Source organism: Micromesistius poutassou (genome assembly GCF_964030765.1).
Source record: "Micromesistius poutassou genome assembly, chromosome: 14".
NCBI classification, from domain to species: domain Eukaryota; kingdom Metazoa; phylum Chordata; class Actinopteri; order Gadiformes; family Gadidae; genus Micromesistius; species Micromesistius poutassou.
Window position 1 is genome coordinate 14,132,563 of NC_140284.1, and position 14,234 is coordinate 14,146,796.

The 14,234-nt window shown below is 42.0% G+C and overlaps 1 pseudogene across 1 annotated transcript; it reads right to left on the minus strand.

The window, feature by feature from the left end:
- Positions 1-522: 522 nt before the first annotated feature.
- On the minus strand, positions 523-2,609 carry LOC311358219 (G2/M phase-specific E3 ubiquitin-protein ligase-like; annotated as a pseudogene). The gene is made up of 5 exons: positions 2,434-2,609; positions 2,042-2,309; positions 1,710-1,864; positions 1,136-1,376; positions 523-773 (listed from the first exon to the last, which is right to left on the minus strand). The product of its transcript is annotated as a G2/M phase-specific E3 ubiquitin-protein ligase-like (transcript).
- Between the last annotated feature and the right edge of the window lie 11,625 nt (positions 2,610-14,234).

Sequence of the window (14,234 nt, forward strand, 5' to 3'; positions counted from 1 at the left end):
TACATTCTTACACTGGTTATTATGTACAAGAATAAAATATGAAAGACAATTTACCTGTCTCTACCTTCTGAATTGCACAGAATGAGCCACCCTCATTCACACATACACACCAAATATGAGAAAGGGAACAAGTCAGCTTGTTGTTTTGTTCTGTGGAACAGAGTCTACCCTCTCTGGCCAGTCGAGCAAAAAAAACAACATTAGCAGCAGGTGCTTGTGGCCCAGCAGAACGGGTGTGTGTAGAGGATCAGCATCTGGAGGTAGCAGACCAGCATCAGGAGTAAAGATAGTCTGCATAGCCGTTGAGGGGGTGGAGTCCTGTCTCCAAGGGAGAAGGGGAGGAGTCCTGTCTCCAAGGGAGGAGGGGGTGGAGTCCTGTCTCCAAGGGAGGAGGGGGCGGAGTCCTGTCTCCAAGGGAAGAGGGGGTGGAGTCCTGTCTCCAAGGGAGGAAGGGGAGGAGTCCTGTCTCCAAGGGAGGAGGGGGCGGAGTCCTGTCTCCAAAGGAGGAGGGGTTTGGTCAGGTTAAACCTTCCCAAACCCCAGGGATCCGACAAGAGCTGTGCTCATCATGTCAGCAAAATCCTCCTCCTCCCTAACACCTCTTGGAAGGTAGAGGAAGAGGGCACAGGTGGAGGCATAGGGAAGCCGCCTTGTCCCTGGCTCCTGGTCGAAGAAATGCACCTCGCATTTCCTCGGGAAGCCCAGGGCTGGAGGATGATCGGCTCCAGTGACCAAGACCAAGAGGTCTTCGAAGGTGGCATCCACCTCTCCCTCTGTTGGCATATACGTAGTGTTACTTTGTTTGCAAAGCACGTTAGTGTCATTGTTATTGCAAAGCTTATGTGAGAATTCTATCAACTTGTCAATATACCAACGATACTGGAGATAGATGGCTATCTATATAGTAAAGTTTGGTCAGTTCCAAAAATACAAATTGTCTTCATTGGCAGCATTTGTTGTCAGGCTTTGGGACCCAGCGGGAACATGCAGGTTATGGTTTTAACTTCTTTCCCTTTTTATACAAATGTGGCTCCTTTACTTTTGTCAATGAATGATAGCGAGATAGCAATAAAACTTCTCCTGCCCTAGCGATCAATCATTGACGTCCAATTGAGAATCAAATGTATTAACCCACCTTCAACTTTGATGAGCCAGTCATCATACTGGAAGATGGTTTCCTCCTCCTCCTCCTCCCTGTCATTGCTGCCCTCAGGGCTCCAATCTGTCTGGAATAGGCCTCTGAAGGTCTGCCGGGTCAATTTCCCCCCGTTGAGCAGAAAATTGGCAGAAACTGCTGCCAATTTGCAGAGACGAGGTCGAAAAAATGGCCACAGGAGTTCAACCCAGCAGTATACTGCTGCACCATACTGGCCACTCTGTTGATGAGATGGTGATAGAAACACATGAAGAAGGCCTGCACTTGAAAAAACTCATAGGCTTTGTTGGAGGAGGGGTTTGAAAATGTTATACCTCGTCAGATGACGTTTATTACTTTTTAATAATGTTAATTATTGTAGCAGCCTTAATTCTTGCTAATTTCATTTACTACGGTTTAATTGACAATTGAAATGTCTACAATCAAAAGTTCAAAACTTGGGAACTCGACACTCGCACACTGCCCTCCTGACACACAAACACAAACATGTTGTTTTCTTAACTGTCTGCCACTACACTCCATGATATGTTATGGTATTTTCATTCTTTCTTACCGATGGAAACAGTAGTTGGCCACTACCCTCTCAATGACTTGAGGCATGTCCTGCAAAGTCGAGGTGTAGAAGGAGGGCACCCCGCAGTCAGAGACCCAGTCCCCACAGGATCCCTTTAGTCGCTGCAGGTCCTCCTCCGTGCGACAGGCCTTCAACTTTTCAAAATGAACAAAGAAAAAAAAGGTTGGTCTTCAATTTCCTTTGTTGGTATGCTGTGCAATAATGCAAATATCTACATTTTTCTATGAAAAACAAAATAAGACATCCTCTAAAGTAATTGTTGTCTTTACTTTATCATTACAACACACATGACATAATTTCATTGACGTCACCTGTTGCAGTTTGCCCCCTTTCTCCTCGTCGAGCAGCACCCCTATGTCTAGGTCACTTAGGGGTGCTGACTGGCCACACATAAGCAGGTAAACAGCCCTGCTTATTGACCGGGGCCCCGGGCCACCGTGGGCCACTGACCAAGCGGTCAGTTTCCCCGCCTTGAAATACTTTTGTTGGTCAAGGGCACGAAGGTCATACGAGAAAAATAGCTCATTCGAGCGTCCCTCAAAAACCCAGAGGGTGCCCTGAATGGCCGTCATTAGGAGTCTGTAAAGCAGAGCACAGGGGAAAAGTCATTTGATAGTGAAAAGGGAAAAAGGGATGTAACCAGAACAATAGAAAAGTAAAATACTAAAGTAACACATTACTTCAAGCAGCATTTGGACATTACCTTTGGAATTCCCTCCTGGGACCACCGTAGTCGTCCGCCATTTCATTAAGAAATTCGATACGGGGTTCTCTTTGCCACTCAAAGTATGAACGGCTCAGCACGGAGAATGCACTTTTTAGGACATGCTGCCGGCGTACAGCCACCGTCAACGGCCGCTCTGCGTTGACGTTCTCCATGGCAAACCTCAAGAGCAGCTGATCAAGGCTAACCTATTATGAGTAACAAAAAAACAACAATTACTGTGTGGTGTAATGAAATTCACACAGATCATGACAATATCACATGGAGAGTACAATAACCGTCTGTAACAGTCTAATACACTTTATGATCTTACAGCTGTTAGGTCAGACACAGAGGCAGCCAGAGGTTCCTCGACATCCGATCCAGATGACAGGTCATCATCAATGATGAAGAATTCATCTCTTGAACAAAAAAGATAAAAATAGAAATAGAATTATAGGCTGGGGATCAATGATACAGACAAATGCATTAGTTATGCACTTCGTTCATCCGAATCCGTACAATCCCGTTCATTCACTTTTTTCCCTTTTCATATGAGCAACCTTCATATTTGACTAAACCAAGACTAACTAAACCTAAATACTCCCATGATGTTCCCAGACACTGTCACAAGGTTCCCTGTGGTCGAGCTCCACCTAGACAGCACGGGACCAAACATCTTGATGCCTCATAAATAACAGTTTGGCGTAAGATCTAAGATCTTCAAGGGCGTCAGTGGCATTTTGAGTGTGGGGGACATATTTTGGCGGGAGGTCTGGGGGTCCTCCCCCAGAACATTTTCAAAGAAGTACATGCAATTGCCGGCATTCTGGTGCATTTTACCATGTTTTTAGATTTAAAATGATCTCCCGCTAACATCATCACATACCCTTCGCCATACCTAGAGATTGGCATGGTTTTATTTCAGTTAGCCTATTAGCTGGTTTGATTTGCATTGAGAAATCATTAGGCTAACTAACAGCTATAAGGCTAACTGAAGAGAACCATGCCATTCTCTAGGTATGGTGAAGGGTATGTGATGATGTGGGGCTATTTTAATTCCAAAGGCCTAGGTGACTTCATCAGGATGCATAGTATCCTGGATCCATGAAATAACTGGCTTTTAAAAATAAGAATCTGCCTGCCTCTATGGGAATTTAACATAGGGGTGTCTATACTTTTTTAATGGAGAACATTTATTTATTAACGATACATTATTCATTCACAAAGCAAATTGGTATCCTTAAAGGTTGGATTTTTCCTCATTTGTTTAATTAAGATATTAAGATCAATTTTTATTGCTCTTTTTACTCAACTTTAGCACGGGTGCCTAAACTTATGCCTACCACTGTGTATATATATTTTTCTCTTGTTGCTTCATGTAGGCCAGAGATGCCTGTGTGATTGTAATTGAAAATTGTTAGCCATATGATGTTAACCCAGGATAAGTTGATCCTGGATAAGTAATGCTGATGGTTGGGTGAGGGACATGTGAACAATGCATGTGTTGGGTGGTAGAATGACAATTATTTACCTTGATGGCATCCCGGGCTGGTCTACCAACACCTGCTGGGGACTGACTAGGCGCTCTCTAGAAAACAAATAAAATAGTAGCTGTCTCTGAGTCTGTTTGTTCGAGCTTTGAGAGACCTATACCAGGTGGAACCATGAGGGGTGGAACAGGTTGTGTCCAGGGTGGGAAGGGTCTTTTAGGATGTTGGCTACCCTGCCCAGGCAGCGATTTTCAGAGCAGCTAGCTAGCTCGATGGAGCAGCAGTAGAAAGATACCAGCATCTCCTCCAGGTTGTTTTTCCTGAGGATCCTCAGAAAATCGCTGCTGGGCCTTCTTGACTACTGTGATCCAGGAGAGATCCTCTTTGATGTGTGTGCCCAGGAATCTAAAGTCTGAAACCCTTTCCACACAGTCCCCATTTATGAGTAGCTAGGGGTTGGGGGGCACCTCTGCTGCTGGCCCTCTATATAAATCCCCTGATCCTCTACTGCTGCTGACCTCATTTACATCAATATAAGCCATCAAGGGCCAACAATTGAAAGTTAGAGAACAATTGTGTTTTTAGAACATAAATCCCCTGTGATTCCCAAAGACTTCTGTCATGCTATTAGTACCCAATCCTATAGTCTTTAGTTAAATTAATGATATTTCTGACATGTGTTAACTGTGTGGGTAAAATGTACAGTATAAGAACGGGCCACATTCAATTTCTGAATTCATGGGGGACCAGTGAAAAGAGAAGGGCCGTGGTAGGCGCTGAGCATTAGTTTGGCCAAACTCTGCTCTACATCCACCATCTTTGCAGCTCCTTCAGCAGGTTCTGCTGATCCACCACTTGGGCTGCTCGTGGTCTACATCCACCCCTAATGCTGAGCATCCACCGCTACTGCTAATTTGTTGCTCAATAGGCCATCATTGACCATGCTAGCGGGGGAGATTCCCATACAGTTGACTCTCTCAGTGGCCCTTGAGGTCAGCATGGAATCCTACTTCTGTGATCTTCTATGGTTAATGGACTCCAAACAGACCAATAAGATGACTCGTGTCATGCAGAAATAAACGCTACGCTATAAATAAACATAGATGCTCTTTTTATTCCATTTATTTATTTATAAAATGATCAGTCAAACAGCTTTTAAAATAACGACTAACTGGACATGAGGTATTGGAATACTTTATGTCTAACCTTAACCATCAGCATTTAGATAGATAGATAGATAGATAGATAGATAGATAGATAGATAGATAGATAGATAGAGGTTATTCCATCAATGGATCTTTTCTTCCCTGATGGCATGGAAATATTTCAAGACAATGACTCCAAGATTCATCTGGCTCATGAAAGAGTGGTTCAGGGAGCATGACACGTCCTTTTCATACATGGCTACCACATAGTCCTGAGAATCTTTGGGATGTGTTGGAGAAGGCTTTGCGCTGTGGTCCGACTCTCCCATCATCCATAGCCTACAAGATCAGGGTGAAAAATGAATTGAATTGAACACTTGACGGAAATAATTCTTTAGACCTTGCAGTAGCCTATTGAAGCAATGCCAAGTGAATTTGTTCAGCAATCAAGGTAAGGGTGGTCCAACGAAATTTCATACACACACATATATCAGACGTAAAATAAATCAAATCACTCTCAGGTACATAAAAGTAAAGAGTAAACAGCATGTGGAGTGATTACTAGGCCTGATAGATACTGATGATGTGAAATATTGACCAGTATGTGCAATGGTGGTAGTGTAAAGTGAAACAGTGCAGGACATAATCACTGTAAGTATGGCTTGTTGTTAAATTTGAATGTGGAACATATTATATAAATATGGAAAGAACAAGAGTATGAATTTGAATGTGTTGTACAGTGGGGGTCATTATCCAGGATTGCCATCATCCATTTCAGTCTTCTTTTCTCTGCTATTGAAGTGATGCACTTCAGTTCTATACCCAAAACATAGCCAGCTTTCCTTAACAACCTGTCCAGTCGCCCAGTATCCATCTTCTTAACGCTGCCTCCCCACAACAGCATATACTGTAGGAGAGTACAATGACAGACTGGCGAAACATCCTGAGGAGCTTGGCCTCCTTAGCAAGTACAGCCGGCTCTGCTCTTTCTAGAGTGCATCTGTGTTGGCATTTGTATGTGGTGACCCCCTCCACATTGTCCCCTCTCAATGGAGACTGGTAGCATATGTCGTTTAGTCCTCCTGTAATCCACCACAACTTCTCTTGGAGGTGTTCAGTTGCAGGTGTGACGACCCAGGCGGGTCTTTGACCCTGCCCCTGCTGTGTGTATGCCTGTGTTTCTCTCCCTCCTAATCAGGAGATTGTCGGCAGGTGCTGGTTGGACCGGGACCGCAGTGTATAGAGCCTGCCCAGACAGGCTTCTCCCTCCTCCCGGCATTTGATTTCCACTGTTTGTTTGGACACATGGACTGATGTTCACATGACCTTTTTGGTTACTTAATAATAATATAGTAATAACATACTAACCAATAATATATATATATATATATATATATTCCTCACCATGACCTGACGTGTAGACACTGTGAAAAAAAAATAGGAAAAAGGTGACCAAAACAAAACGTTTCACTAAATTAAAGGCTATGAGTGAGTTTGTAGGTGAGTTACAAATGTATCAAGAGTAGGGGCCAGTTTAATGTGAAAAGGGATGGTTAAATGGTAAATGTTGTGAATATTTTGGGGGCAATTTTGGCTGCAATATTTTCAGCATTTATATAGGCTATACACCAACTATTTATGTAATGTGACAGGAGCGGGATGGAAGACTTCCTAAAGGGCTTGGTCAGTTGGGTACCAATACCTACCAGTTGGGTACCAATAGTATCACTTGTAGTAGTATCTCTCTCCCCCCTCCCTATATTATATATATATATATATATATATATATATATATATATATATATATATATATATATATATATATATATATATATATATCGTTTTTTCTATCCGTCTCATTCCAACTGATGAAGTGAATTATACCTCTTATACTACCATCTACAGGCTAAAACCTGCAACTGCATGTTAATACTTCAGACAGAATTTACTTCTAATGGAATTTTAAATCTAACTTCTGCACTCTTTTATTGTTTTTATTGTACTCAGACTACCAATAAGCTGACTCATGTAATGCTGTAATAAATAAATGTAATAAACGATACGCTATAAATAAAAGTATTTTTTAATTATGTCATCATAGTTGCCACTTACCATACACAATGTTCGGTCAAGTAGCTTAGATAGTGTATAGTCAAAGTGCATGTACTTGTAGTGTTCACCACCTCCACATTAACCACCTAATTTAAAACATCTTAACATCTTTAGACTTACAACAGAAAAGATTCGCGAAAGAAGAGCTCTGGTCTCGACTGATGTTGTCTGTGTGTTTGCCCTAGCATATTATTGGGTGAAAACGGTTCAAATCTATTGGCTGAGAAAATTGAGGGGAGGAGCTAATTAACATATTAACAGAACGCGTGCCCAGAACGCGTTCTGAAACGCCGGAACGCGTTCTGGGCACGCGTGCTGAAACGCCGGAACGCGTTCCGGGCACGCGTGCTTAAACGCCGGAACGCGTTCTGGGCACGCGTGCTGAAACACCGAAGTCGAATTGTGGCACACTCGGCTTGCCATACGTTGCTAGTTTGCACCCGACGCAGAGCTGATTTCCCCCCGCAGCAACCAGGCACCACTTGCATGTTAAATATTATGATGTCAAAGATTATTCATACGTGTGAAACTGCATAGAAATAGCGTGTGGATTGTGGAAACATTTTTTTTCAATGAATGTTTACGTTTGAACTCATGAAGTCGTTTGCAACGTGAACATTAATTAATGTTCCTCATCACAGCGTCCCGCTCCTATCACAGGAACATAGAATCAATATGTTCGGGGGTTTGTTCAGAATATTGTGCCTATAACGTGTACATGTATTAAATGCAGGATATATGCGTGGATGTTACAGAAAATGAAATAATGGCCAGGTCGTGTAGTCGATGGCAACCACCATAGCGTCATAGAATCCTGTGCAGCCTGCCCCATATTCTGTCAAATAATCTCCCGATTAAAATGCATTGGTTTAATATTGAATTAATTAAATATAACATATTCAATTATATATATATATATATATATATATATAGGCCTATATATATATAAATATACAATTATTTAGTCATAATATTATAAGTAGACCATGTATGTAGTTTATCGTTATAACAAGATCTGTATCTGACCATTGACATACATATTTATATATGTATTTATTTATTTATTATATACGGAGACCACCAGACCTGCTCGAAGCAACGAAAATTGTATATTAACACGCTCTATTAAATCCCAAGAAAGAAGACGCCATAGCTGCTCGAAAAACGTATTAACATTTTTTTTTAAAGTTGTTAAATAAGAGAACATTATTAGGTAGGCCTACACGGTTACATAAAATAACATAACAAGCAAAGACAATTGTTTTATAGCCATGATTTAAACGGCATGCAAGTTTCATTAGATTTATTTATTTATTATTATTATTATTTATTATGAGCACGATACATAAGTCTGCTGCAAAAATCAGAGTATCCATAATAAAAAGCATAACCTATTAACCCCCTATTGCATTTCTGGTTTTGACACATAACTGGAGGGTGTACTGTAGCCTACTATCCGCGCACTTCCATTATGAAGTCAAAGAAAGTCTCCCAATTGAAATGATTTGGTTTGTATTTGGTTCTGTGTAGCACAAAATAAGTCGGACAATCGTGCACGAGCATGAGCACGATGCATAACTAGAGCTGCGCACACCCCTTCTGAAGCCTCTCGCTGTCTCTCGTTCAAGATGACAAGATGCGCAAAAATATCTGTCAAATAACTATTAAAATAACACAAAATGTCCGCAAATGTTAGATATGATGTTAGGTAGACACGCTAAACTAACACAAGTTTGAGCAAACGTTGCAACAGGAAAGATTTGCGATCTCTGGACTCGACCGATGTTGTCTGTGTGTTTGCCCTAGCATATGATTGGGTGAAAACGGTTCAAATCTATTGGCTGAGAAAATTGAGGAGCTCATTAACATATTAACAGAACGCGTGCCCAGAACGCGTTCTGAAACACCGGAACGCGTTCTGGGCACGCGTGCTGAAACGCCGGAACGCGTTCTGGAAAACCGGAACGCGTTCAGGGCACGCGTGCTGAAACGCCGGAACGCATTCTGGAAAACCGGAACGCGTTCTGGGCACGCGTGCTGAAACGCCGGAACGCGTTCTGGAAAACCGGAACGCGTTCTGGGCACGCGTGCTGAAACGCCGGAACGCGTTCTGGAAAACCGGAACGCGTTCTGGGCACGCGTGCTGAAACGCCGGAACGCGTTCTGGAAAACCGGAACGCGTTCTGGCACGCGTGCTAGCGTTTCAGCACGCGTTTCATTGAAGTCGATTTGTGGCACACTCGGCTTGCCATACTATACATCATTATTCTACTTCAAGGCTCTACCCTCCTCGAAAATTTCCAAGGCTATACTATTACTATTCAATAAAGGAAACGTCCAACCAACATTTATACCACTTGCTTACTCTCTATATCTCATTCATGGTTAGTTACCCTGCACACTCTGATCTCTCCCATCAATCTACTAATTTGTGTCTATCTTAATTAAATTAATTATTCAGGCGTTAAAAAGCTTTCATGGTTATAAAAAAAAAAAAAAAAACGAATTGCAGTTTCATTTCTTTGCTTGTTCTTGAATTAACGTAGAATGGAGCAAAGACTCCTGGGATTGTATAATAATAATGAGCGGCCCCACGTCTAATGGCATCACCCTAAAGATACGTCAGACAGACGACCAAGTTCGGAATGCTTGCATTGTTGTTGCATCATGGAAGGCAAGAAGAGAAAGGAGAAAGGAGGAGCTGAAAAGGACAGAATAAAGAAGAAGCGGATGCTAGAGAGGGATGTATCCAAGTGCTCAAAAATAACCGATTTATTCTGAAGTCAGGCATCAACGAGTCGTGCAGGTAAATTGCCAGAAAAACAGTTGGCCAAAGCTCAATTATTGACATTATTGCTAGGCGGGAGCTAGCACAAGCTAGACAAATGTCTATGGTATATTTCAGACGAATTAATGACTTAGCCAATTAAATAGTCATTGACTGACTGTCTCTTGGATTCGACCAAATTTTGTGACTCTGTTGTAATGTAAAGAATGATACATTATTTCAGAAAGACATGCTGTGTTGGTGTAACATAAGTGTGGATTATTCATATGCAACTCATTTTTATACATCATTTATGTAATTGTGATGCATTTAACCATGTAGTGGTAATACTGTTCATAAAAGCTGTTTCTATTTTACATAATTTTAACCAGTCATAGAGGAAGATGATCTGTCAGTGCAAGGAAGATTGAAGCCTTAGGGTCCAGGATGGAAACAGAAACTGATGAGGAGAGGGATGTTGAGAGCACAGAGGCTGTAGCAGCTGAAGAGGAGACTGAAAGTGTTGAAGTTGGACCAGCTGTGGTGGAAATTGAGCGTGTAGAGGCTGGACCTGTTGAAGAGGAGACTGAAAGTGTTGAAGTTGGACCAGCTGTGGTGGAAATTGAGCGTGTAGAGGTTGAACCAGATGAGGAGGAGACTCTAATCAATTATTTTTCCCGTCCCAATTCTAAAGATCTCTCATTATTTTTTCACTATCACCCCCAACAAACCCCAAGAAGAACCTTACCCAATATTTTTAGTAGTAGGGATGGAATCAACCGCAAGTGGTTGAGTTACTGTGAAGAGAGCCATGCTCTCTTCTGCACCGTTTGCCTGGCATTTTCAAAGCCCTCTGCTTTTGATGGCCCTTTTGTAAGAGGAGGCATGCAATCCTGGAAGCATGTGCATCAGAGGATTGAGGAGCATGGAACGAGTAATATCCATCAGGACTGTGCAGAGGCTTACTTTTTGAGGGCACATCATGGAGACATTGAGAGCCGATTAAGGGGGAACCAGCTCTCCCTGCATCAAGAGCGAGTAAAAAGGCAACAGCAGGTGATGGATCATGTCGTCAATGTTGTTAAGTTTATAGGAAAACGGGGTCTTAGCTACCGGGGCTCAGAATTCGAAGCTGCCTACACTTTGGAAGACTGAAGAATAACCCTGCCTCGTTAAATCAATGAGCTTGGTGTTTTGCTTTGACGAATAGGTGTGTTAGGCTGTGTGTAAACAGATAACTAATTGAATAACAACAATGAGACTTTTTAAGGGATTAAGGGACGTGGTTAGTTTCAGTTTTTGAGGGGGTCTGCTGAAAAATTCTGATAAATTGGATTATTGTAGCCTACTTGTTTTGACGAATCCTGCGCAGCCCGCCCCCCTTCTGATGTCGAAAATAAATTCCCAATTAATTTATCTATTTATTATATACGGAGACAACCAGACCTCCTCGAAGCAAAGAAAATGGTCTGTTAACCCGCCCTATTAAATCACAAGAAAGAAGACGCCATACCTGCTCTAAAAAATGTACTAACATTTTTAAGTTGTTAAATAAGAGAACATCATTACACGGTTACATGAAATAACATAATCAGCAAAGACAAACATTTACAGCCATGATTTAAACAGCATGCGAGCTGCTGGTTTCAGCGTCCATAGCAACCGTCATAGCAACCATGTTATTATATTTCTGTCGAGACCTGAAATATTCTTCGTCCTAACTTTCAAACCAAACATCCTACACATTTACCGAGTGAAGATTATGAAAGTAAAATGCACATTTCTCGCTAAAAATGTTTACATAAACACTTTCAATAGCGTAACTATACTATAATATCATATTTTCCACCCAGAATAAAAAGTATGTCCGCCATTTTCACATTAATAAAATCCTAATAACTATCCAATAGGGAAGATGCTCAACGTCTATTAGAGCCTTAGTCGGGTTAATACAGGAGTGAATGGGCTGTGAATTAAACCAGAGTGAATTAAACCAATGCATTTCAATCGGGAGATTATTTTCGACAGAATATTGGGCAGGAGACTACATGACCTGGCCATTATTTCATATATATATATATATATATATGTGTGTGTATGTGTGCATTTATTTATTCATTTATTATATACGGAGATCACTAGACCTCCTCGAAGCAACGAAAATGGTTTATTAAATACAAGATGGGTGGGCGAGAATCAACACAGTCTCACTGAAAACTCGTCAAAACGTCCTGGTATTATAAAGTATGTCCGCCATTTTCACATTAAAAAAATCCTAATAACTATCCAATAGGAAAGATGCTCACAACGTCTGCTAGAGCCGTAGTTGGGTTAATACAGGAGTGAATGGGCTGCTGCAGCAGCCCATTCCCGGTCTGAACGTCAAACATCGATTGGATGGCATTACATTGTAGTGAATTGAATCCCTTTTCCGTCTGCAGGGGACGCCAAGGGGTACCTTTCCCGTCAGTGACTGACGCTAAAGTGCCCTTGCCACTAGTCGGGATTTGACGTTCTCGGAGTGAGACTGTGTTGGATCGGAAGATCGAAGATTCTAATCCTTCAACGCTGCTTGTTGAGTTGTTGACATTGACATTAATTGTCACCCCCTGTTGGTAGTCCTCCATTAAGCAGGCAAACAGGTGTGCTCTTCAAGCTGAGGCTTCTTCTACAAGACGTCATCCCTGCTCTCAGATATACGTGTTTCTAATAAGATGATATCATGAAAAGTTCATAAAGTAACGGTTTAATAACACAACAGCAGAAAGCATGTGAGCTGCTAGTTTAACGATAGCAGCGTCCCTAGCAACCTGACGTCGTTGAAACATGCTTAGCGAGACCGGAAAAAAAAATATCAATTATCAAACTAAAGATCAGTCTCGCCCCCTGTTGGTGCTATTCCTCCATTCATTTAGATGGGCGGAAGAAAGCGTGTACTCTTCACGCTTTGGTCAGGCAAAGTGTGACAATGTACGCTTTGCGAGGTGGACCAACGTATCTATTTCACGCTTTGGCGTTGTGTTGTCCTCACTGCAGTGTAGCAACTGCAGCTATACAACTAGTTAAACTCTTCCTTATAAATGAAGACGTGAGTCGTAGTAAGCTTTAGTTGCTCTTTACTGTGGCTCTTTTTCTCATTGTACAAGGTCAGAGTGAAAACTGTAACAAGACAAATACGAAAATTACCATTTAGCTCTGTAACAGGTGCTTTCCTCATGTAAATAAATGTAAATAAAACGTTTTTAGCCACAAATATATCAAATGCATTTTTCATGTAAATAGTACTTTTTAACATTAACTTATGAATGTAATTATGAAATTATCAACTTACGACGTTGCCTCTGTGACGTTTACAGTGATACAATCATGCGGTTGAACACAGAAATGTAGCTATGCAAACTCAGCTAGCCTCCTCAGACTACTAAACCAAAACAAACCTATGACCGGGAACATTAGGGTGAAAACTGCCCTTCAAAATAAGAGCTCTTTCAAAACAAAAGTCCATTCAGATTTATGCGTGAAAGGCAACACACTCCCCGCCTGACCTCTGTGAGGTCATTAATTGACCCCGATGGACTATGTAGAGGCTAAACCTAAAGCTTAAAGCCACTGAGGGCTGCTAGAACAGGTTAACTTAAGATTGACGCACTTGCCGGCCACTGAAGGAGACAGACGACTTCCTGGTTGGGTACTTTGCATGCTTCTTTATTTTTCTCACCATAACGATCATACGCAACATCCATTAACGGTGTGAACAAAAGTCCATCATGCACCATTTCCCAATGCTGACTCGCCTGCCGTAGCGTGGCGGAGCAGAGCGGTCGAAAACTGTTAGCTCTTCCGACTAGCAACACCTGAACCCGGAAACACTAGTTCCCACCTTTGTAACCCCTCTTCCTGGTGCACTGAGGACACCTACTGGCCCCTCACAGACACACACCCAAACACAGAAATGGCTCATACAGACTACATGAGTCTCTGAACGTCAGTCTTTAGTAAGAAGTAAGACAACTTCTGAGACTGGTCTGAAGAAAGTTTTTGAATGTCCCTGATTTGTGGTCCTCAATTCCACCTTCCTCACCCTTCCGTCTTCTCCAAGGAAGGCCTTTATGATGGTAGCCATGGGCCAGTTGTTGCGGGTAGCTTGACTGTCTTTGAGGAGGACAACGTCTCCTATTTGCAGGTTTTGCAAGATTTGGTCCATTTCTTGCGGCACTGCAAGGTTGGCAAGTACTCTTGGCTCCAACGATTCCAGAATCTGTTGGCAAGAGCTTGTACTTGTCT